The sequence below is a fragment of the Oryctolagus cuniculus genome, chromosome 3, assembly GCF_051225735.1.
Source record: "Oryctolagus cuniculus isolate XC-2025 breed Fujian yellow rabbit chromosome 3, ASM5122573v1, whole genome shotgun sequence".
Lineage (NCBI taxonomy): Eukaryota > Metazoa > Chordata > Mammalia > Lagomorpha > Leporidae > Oryctolagus > Oryctolagus cuniculus.
The window spans coordinates 129,714,226-129,722,647 of record NC_142869.1 but is presented as its reverse complement, the minus strand read 5'-3'; the positions used below and the strand labels follow the sequence as shown (position 1 = coordinate 129,722,647).

At 43.3% G+C, this 8,422-nt stretch overlaps 1 pseudogene; it reads left to right on the top strand.

Moving 5' to 3' along the window:
• Positions 1-5,311: 5,311 nt before the first annotated feature.
• LOC100344638 (GDNF family receptor alpha-2 pseudogene) lies at positions 5,312-6,678 on the top strand (annotated as a pseudogene).
• Positions 6,679-8,422: the final 1,744 nt, after the last annotated feature.

The following is an 8,422-nucleotide window of genomic DNA, read 5'->3' as shown; positions in this document are numbered from 1 at the left end:
TGTAGACATTTTTCAGCCCTTCAAATCATATATTCTTTTTTTCAACTATTTATTTAATTAAAATCATGAGTAACCGTGTTTCAATATTGAATTGAAATTTGATATAACTGAGATTGAGATAATGGTATCTCACCTTTATGCTTACTCTTCCATGATATTTTCTGGGCTTAGTGCATGAAATTTTGCCATATTTTAATGTGAAGGAATTGTCAGGGACATCTTTTCCAATGATATAACAAATATGCTTCACTCCATTGTTCATACCAAATTACTCATTTCTACCTACAAAAATGAAAATGCAATGTAAATGATAGGATGTATATCCCTTTTCTACTTTTCTCTTTGACCCTGAATTTATTACTTTTGCCCTTGAGTATCAATAATCTAGTTAATGGTAATCTTATTATGGCAGCTGGTGGCCATCTTGATTGATTTTGTTGAAAGTTCATCAAACTCATCTACACCTTGTTTGTCATTCTAGCCACTAAATTTATTGCAATTAATCTCCATCATTCATATCCATTGACATTCTTCTCCTTTGCAAATGGTATTTAGTTTTATCCTTTCTGGAGTTTTATGCAACCAAAAAATTATTATTTGATCTTTTAAAGTATTCAAGGAGACTTTTTTAAAGATTTATTACTTGAAAGTCGGAATTACAGTGAGGCAGAGGAAGAAGTCAGGGGTCATCCATCCTCTGGTTCATTCCCTAAATGGCCATAATGGCCAGAGTTGGGCCAATCCAAAGCCAGGAGCCAGGAGCTTCTTCTGGGTCTCCCACATGGGTGCAGGGGCCCAAGGATATGGGCCAACTTCTACTGTTTTCCCAGCCTTTAGTAAGGGCTGGATCAGAAGAGGAGCAGACGGACTGGAGCTGGTGCACATTTGGGATGACAGCACTGCAGGCAGCAGCTTTACCCACTATGCCACAGAAGAGTCACCAAGCTATTCTTCATTTCTGTACCTTTCCTATATTATTATTGTGTCACATGACATGATCTTTTTTTTTTTTCTTTTTTGACAGGCAGAGTGGACAGTGAGAGAGAGAGAGACAGAGAGAAAGGTCTTCCTTTTGCCATTGGTTCACCCTCCAATGGCCGCTGCGGCTGGCGCGCTGCAGCCAGCACATCACGCTGATCCGAAGCCAGGAGCCAGCTGCTTCTCCTGGTCTCCCATGCGGGTGCAGGGCCCAAGGACTTGGGCCATCCTCCACTGCACTCCTGGGCCATAGCAGAGAGCTGGCCTGGAAGAGGAGAAACCGGGACAGAATCGAGCGCATATGATCTTTTCTTAATTATCTTCAAGCATTATCTTACAGTGTCTTTTAAATATAAATTTATTTAACTTTTTCACAAAAATCCTCTTGCTTGTCATTTTGTCAAGCCGTTCATTTCTGCTCACAATAATCAAAATTTAATAAATCTCTTTTTTAAACTTATATTTAATAAATACAAATTTCCAAAGTACAACTTATGGATTACAATGGCTTCCCCCCAATAACGTCCCTCCCACCTGCAACCCTCCCCTCTCCCTCTCCCTCTCCCTCTTCCATTCCATTCACATCAAGATTCATTTTCGATTATCTTTATATACAGAAGATCAATTTAGCATATATTAAGTAAAGATTTCAACAGTTTGCACCCACACAGAAACATAAAGTGAAAAATACTGTTTGAGTACTAGTTATAGCATTAATTCACATTGAACAACACATTAAGGACAGAGATAGTACATGAGGAGTAAGTGCACAGTGACTCCTGTTGTTGACTTTACAAATTGACACTCTTGTTTATGGCATCAGTAATCACCCTAGGCTCTTGTCATGAGTTGCCAATGCTATGGGAGCCTTTTGAGTTTGCCAACTCTGATCTATTTAATAAATCTCTTAATATCCACATTTCTTATTAATTTTGTTTTGCTTCTGAATCTATTACTCTATGTTATGTATAGCACCAATTATAAAGTTCATTCCAGAGGTAACATTAGAAACCTGTTGCTATCTTCCTTATTTACACTTTGAGGCCTTCAAGATATTCACAATATGCCAGTTTTCCTAGTTACTTTCACGTATCATTTCCCAAACCATTGGGATAGTGATATCTTTCATCCTTTCAGACCATACATATTTTTTTACAGTTTTTTGATGTTTATTGGATTCCATCTTAGCCAATGACTATGGAATTATCCATCCTTTAGATTGGTATTCTTCCCTTGTGATTATTCAATTACTTAGCATTGATTTTTCTAAATTTAATTTATTGCAATTCTCATGTATTCTCAAAGTCATTTCTTAAAATTTTATTTAAGTTACACAAGTTTCATGTATTTCATATATACATATGTAAATACTTTATTACTTTATACGAACAATAATAATACGAAAAGCAGATATAAAAAAGGGAGACTTGGTGAAAATATATTACATTACAAAAAAGAAAAGAGCATATGTATTTTTTAAGATTTATTTTATTTATTTGAAAGAGTTAACAGAGAATAAGAGCCAGAGAGAGAGGGAGGTCTTCCATCCACTGGTTCACTTCCCAAATGACTGCAACAGCCAGAGCTGTGCTGATCTGAAGCCAGGCTCTTCATGTGGGTATCCCACATGGGTGCAGGGGCCCAAAGACATGGGCCATCTTCTACTGCTTTCCCAGGCCATAGGAGAGAGTTGGATCAAAAGTGGAGCAGTCGGACTAGAACTGGCACCCATATGGGATGCCAGTGCTGCAGGCGGGGCTTTAACCCATTGTCCCATAGCACTGGCCCCGATATGTATTGAAAATAAAAAAAAAAAGAAAAGAAAAGAAACTATCAACTCCCAACTTGACTCTCACTGGGATTAAACATGACAATAGGTCTGATCTGATTTCATCATCATTAAAAAAATCATCTATTATTTTTCACTTTATGTTTCTGTGTGGGAGCAAACTGTTGAAATCCTTACTTAATGTATACTAAGCTGATCTTCTGTATATTAAGATAATCGAAAATGAATCTTGATGTGAATGGAAGGGGAGAGGGAGTGGGAAAGGGGAGGGTTGTGGGTGGGAGGGACGGTATTGGGGGGGAAGCCATTGTAATCCATTATTCGTACTTTGGAAACTTATATTCATTAAATAAATAAAAAAATAAAAAGAAAAAAAAGAAAATAAATATCATGGCAATAATTAGGAAATTTTTCAAGGAAAAGTATTTATATCTAGAGATACTCTTTATTTTTCAAGATTTAGTTATTTATTTTGAAGGAGTTATAGAGAGAGAAGGAGAGAGTGAGAGAATTTATATCTGCTATTCACCCCCTAGATGGACAGAGTGGCCAGCCCTGGCCCCAGCCAAAGCCAGGAGCTTCTTCCAAGTCTCTCACATGGGTGGCAGGGGCCCAGAGAGCTGGGCCATTATCTGCTGCTTTCTCAGGCCAATTGCAGGAAGTTATATCAGGAGAGGAGCACTTGGGTGATGAACTGGCGCCCATATGGGATGCCAGTGCTGCAGTTTGCAGTTTTACTTGCCATGCCAAAACACTAGCTCCTAGAGATACTCTTCGTTTTGTTTGGTTTTGCTTTTTTTTTAACGTTTATTTAATGAATATAAATTTCCAAAGTACAGCTTATGGATTACAATGGCTTCCCCCCAATAACGTCCCTCCCACCTGCAACCCTCCCCTTTCCCACTCCCTCTCCCCTTCCATTCACATCAAGATTCATTTTCGATTCTCTTTATATACCGAAGATCAGTTTAACATACATTAAGTAAAGATTTCAACAGTTGGCTCACACACAGAAACATAAAGTGAAAAATACTGTTTGAGTACTAGTTATAGCATTAAATCTCAATGTACAGCACACTAAGGACAAAGATCCTACATGAGGAGTAAGTGCACAGTGACTCCTGTTGTTGACTTAACAAATTGACACTCTTGTTTATGGCCTCAGTAATCACCCTAGGCTCTTGTCATGAGCTGCCAAGGCCATGGAAGCCCCCTGAGTTCACCGACTCTGATCATATTTAGACAAGGCCATGGTCAAAGTGGAAGTTCTCTGCTCCCTTCAGAGAAAGGTACCTCCTTCTTTGATACTCTTTAAAATGTAATAATGGAAGTTACTGTAATATAGAACTCAGGAATAGACAAAACGTATATAGCCAATAGTGAGAACATTGTTCCATTAGACTATGCTGGTTCTGAGAAATGTGTGTAATTCAGCGGCTAAGAGAGATTTAGTATCAGTTTTCTCACAATTAAAATGTGGCAAGATGTCCTGAAGTGCACAGTAGTAGGAGTGGCTGACAGAACATACATAATATACATATCTGTTGAAAATATATTCAAAGATAAACCAAAAAATACAAAAGGCTTGCATTTGTTAATATACATTATTTATTGTAAGTAAAAACTCAATTTATAGGTGGAAGAATTGAGAAACTGACAACCATTTATAATGACCACTTGGTGAAAAACTTCATTACATTTGCATCAAAATTCAAGGAAATCAAGAAAACATAAAGTGAATATATGCAGAATATCTAATAAATCTTGAAGGAAGCATACTTGTAAGCAGCACTATATTACTGAGTTCAAAACAATAGGACAATTTGTGGGTTATCAAAACTAAAGAAAGATTTAAAAATATACCACCTGGAATGTGAAAATGATTATACTGGACAAGATTTTAAAAGCTGTGTACATGGGCCAGTGCAGTGGCTCACTTTGTTAATCCTCTGCCTGCAGCACCAGCATCCTATATGAGTGCCAGGTTTTAATCTCGGTTGCTCCTCTCCCAGTCCAGCTCTGTGCTGTGGCCTGGGAGGGCAGTGGATTATGGCCCAAGCGCTTGGGTCCCTGCACCCATATGGGAGACCAGGAAGAAGCACCTGGCTCCTGGCTTCAGATCGGTGCAGTGCCATCAATGACAGCCATTTGGGGAGTGAATCAATGGAAGGAAGACCTTCCTTTCTCTCACTGTAACTCTACCTGTGAATAAAAATAAAAATAAAAAAGATGTGTATATAAAATCATTAACAAAATAGAAATTTTCATTTTGTTGTTGATATTATATTGTAATTGGCTTTCCCTAGGATATTGATGATTCATACAAGTTATAATAGTAAATTAAAACAAAATAAAACAAAATGAAGGCAGCTGCCCGCTGTGGGATGGGGTGGAGGCAGGGAGGAGGAGGAGGGTAGGGAGGCTTGGGTGGGTGGGTTTGAGCCTGAGCAGGACCAGGGGAGCCAGTGAGTTTCTGGCCCAGGCCCCAGGGAGAAAGCCAAAAAAAAAAAAAAAAAGAAAAAAAAAACCTTGGATTTATTTAGCATGATCTTGGCAAACGCCTTCTGCCTTTTCTTAGCCGACACCTTCCACTCTTTGGCCCACCCTTCCTCTCTGAAGGGCCTGTGCTCCAGGGCTGGCGCCCTCGTTGGACCGTGTCCTGGCCAATGAGCTGTGCGCACGTTGGAATCCAACTGCAGCTCTGGCTACCACACGCTGCGGTGGTGCCTCACAGCTGTGACTCCAACACCATGATGGCCAAAAAGGAGTGCCAGGCAGCCCTGGAGTTACTGCAGGAGAGCCCGCTGTATGACTGTCGCTGCAAGCAGGGCATGAAGCAGCTGCAGTGCCTGCAGATCTACTGGAGCTTCCACCCGGGGCTGACCGAGGGGGAGGAGTTTTACGAGTCCTCTCCCTATGAGCTGCTCACCTCCTGCCTCTCTGACGTTTTCAGGCTTGTTCCCATCTTCTCAGGGGCAGGGGCAGACCCAATGGTCAGCGCCAAGAGCAACCAGTGCCTGGACGCGGCCAAGGCCTGCAAACTGAACAGCAACTTCAAAAAGCTGCGCTCTTCCTACATCTCCATCTGCAACCAGGGAGCTTGCCCTCAGAGCGCTGCAGCCATCGCCAGTGCCACAAGGCCCTGCACCAGTTCTTCAACTGCGTGCCCAGCGAGTACACCTACCGCATGCTCCTGTGCTCCTGCCGAGACCAGGCGTGCACCAAGCGCCGCTGCCAGACCATCCTGCCCAGCTGCTCCTACCAGGACAAGGAGCATCCATTTGCCTGGATCTCCATGTGCTGTGCTGCACCGACCACCTGTGCCGGTCCCGGCTGGCCAACTTCCACACCAATTGTCGAGCCTCCTACCGGACACTCACCAGCTGCCCAGGGGACAGTTACCAAGCGTGTCTGGGCTCCTACACGGGCATGATTGGCTTCGACATGACACCCAACTATGTGGACTCCTGCCCCACCGGCATGGTGCAGCTGTCATGGCAGTGGGAACATGGAGGAGGAGTGTGAGAGGTTCCTGAGGGACTTCACAGAGAACCTGCACTTCCGGAACGCCATCCAGGCCTTGGGAAATGGCACAGATGTGAGCATGTCCCCGAAGGGACCCCATTCCTGGCCACGCAGGCCCCTCGGGTGGAGAAGATGCCTTCTCTGCCAGATGACCTGAGTGACAGCACTGGCCTGGGCGCGAGTGCATGACCACCAGCACTTCTGTCCAGGAGCAGGGGCTGAAGGCCAACAGCTCCAAAGAGCTGGGCATGTGCTTCACGGAGCTAACGACAGACATCATCCCAGGAAGCAGCAAGGTGATCAAACGCAACTCAGGCCTCAGCCGAGCCAGATCATCAGCTACCTGAACCATGCTCCCCTTCCTCAGGCTCACCTGGGCCTTGTAGGCCCTACTCTGGGGAACTGTGTCCACAAGACTTCTGGAAGTGCCACTGACAAGAACTCAGCATACACACACACAGAGACACACATGAGACAACCACACACGTCTTGCAAACAAAACAAAAGTGAGTCTTCTTCCCACCTTGGCTCTGAACCTGTCTCCTCCCAGGTTTCTTCTCTGGAGAAGTTTTTCTAAGGCAGACAAGCAGGTGGGCAGCCTCCATCCTTGGCTGGAATTTTCTTCTCTGGACCCTTCTGAAGCAAGAGACCAAGACCCCTGCTGCCAAGGCGGACTTGTGGCTGTGCCTGCTGCAGGCTGAGGCAGAGCAGCCCATGCTGGGCACCTGCTGGGGGCTGGCAGGGGGCAGCGGGCACTGGGAACCTGGATGCTCACCGTCTGCCCCTCCTCTTAGTTGCAGGAATGTTGACTGTTTCTGTGCCGTCAGTGGGCCAGTGGGACGGCGTCTGGCATGGGGGACCCCGGCAGAAGGGGTGATGTACCCTGAGCTCCCTGGGAGGCAAGGTGGTGGAGTGCTCAGCCCAGCCCACCTGGGGAACCAGCTCTAGGATGGGGGGGGGCTTCTGCCTCCTTGGTGGCAAGTGTTTAAGGGCCAGAGAGAAACAAGGCTTTGTTGGTGCTGGGTGGGTGGGCATGTCCCTTGGAGGAGAGGGGCAGCAGGAGCCAGCGGGTGGGCGTGCATCTCAAGCTGTTGTCTGCACAACCCTGTCGTGCCCATGCCCCCCCCCCCATCTCTGAGACCTACGTCACCTGTACATATGGTCTTTCCAAATGTGTGTATATGCACATCACATCCATGTATCCTGTGGTTCCCTGTTCTTTCCTTTTTTTAAGAAATGGAACTGTTGAAATAATACTCCTTCCACTCCTCCCCCCCCAAGATGAGAGAAAATGTATTATTGTAAAGTTTTTTTTTTTTACTAACATTGTTTACATTGGGAACAGATGGTTCTTGGCCCCTCCCCTCCCTCTGTGTGCCTGGCTGCTGTCAGCCCAGCTGGGGCTGGGGCTTAATTAAGCAAAAGGCTCCAATAAATGTCCTTGGCAGAAAAAAAAGATGCATACAGCTGTTACAATTATATGGTAATTACTGGAAGTAGTACTGAGCAATGATACAGGAGCAATGGTAGAGTAAGAGCTAATGAAAGCAATTTGTTCAGCAATGTTCCATTACAATTAAATAATTAGTTACAAAAAGGATAAGAAAGATCAAGTAAAAATCAGGGCAGTTACCAGGATAATATCTGTGGTATTCTCGTGTTGACTGATGCTACCAAAAATTTCAATACCAGTGACAAATTTGGGGTTCTCTAAAACCACAAAATAGTTTAAAAATGTGTGATTCTCATAGCATGCGCAAATACTCTGGTGATAAACCATTCAGAGATACTGTGTACATGAAAGATTCCAAGATAAACTAAGCATTATTCAGAGGGCTAATAATCCTACAATGAGAAAGCCAATGAAGCTGTCTATGGGCTCTTGATGCTAGATCAAAATACACTTAGAAAACAAAATTTTAGAAATTATATGTAGGTAATCGCTTTGAATTTAAAGACAAAAATGGATGAGTGTAATTTTTATGATAAAATGATGTGATAACCATGAATGTGTAAAGTATTTTGGCAGGAATGATGAATGCCAAGAAAATCATATAAAAATTTGCAGGAACTAAAATTCAGAAAAGATCTTGCACCTTCCAGAGTGATCTTAAAGGAACAACAAGAGCA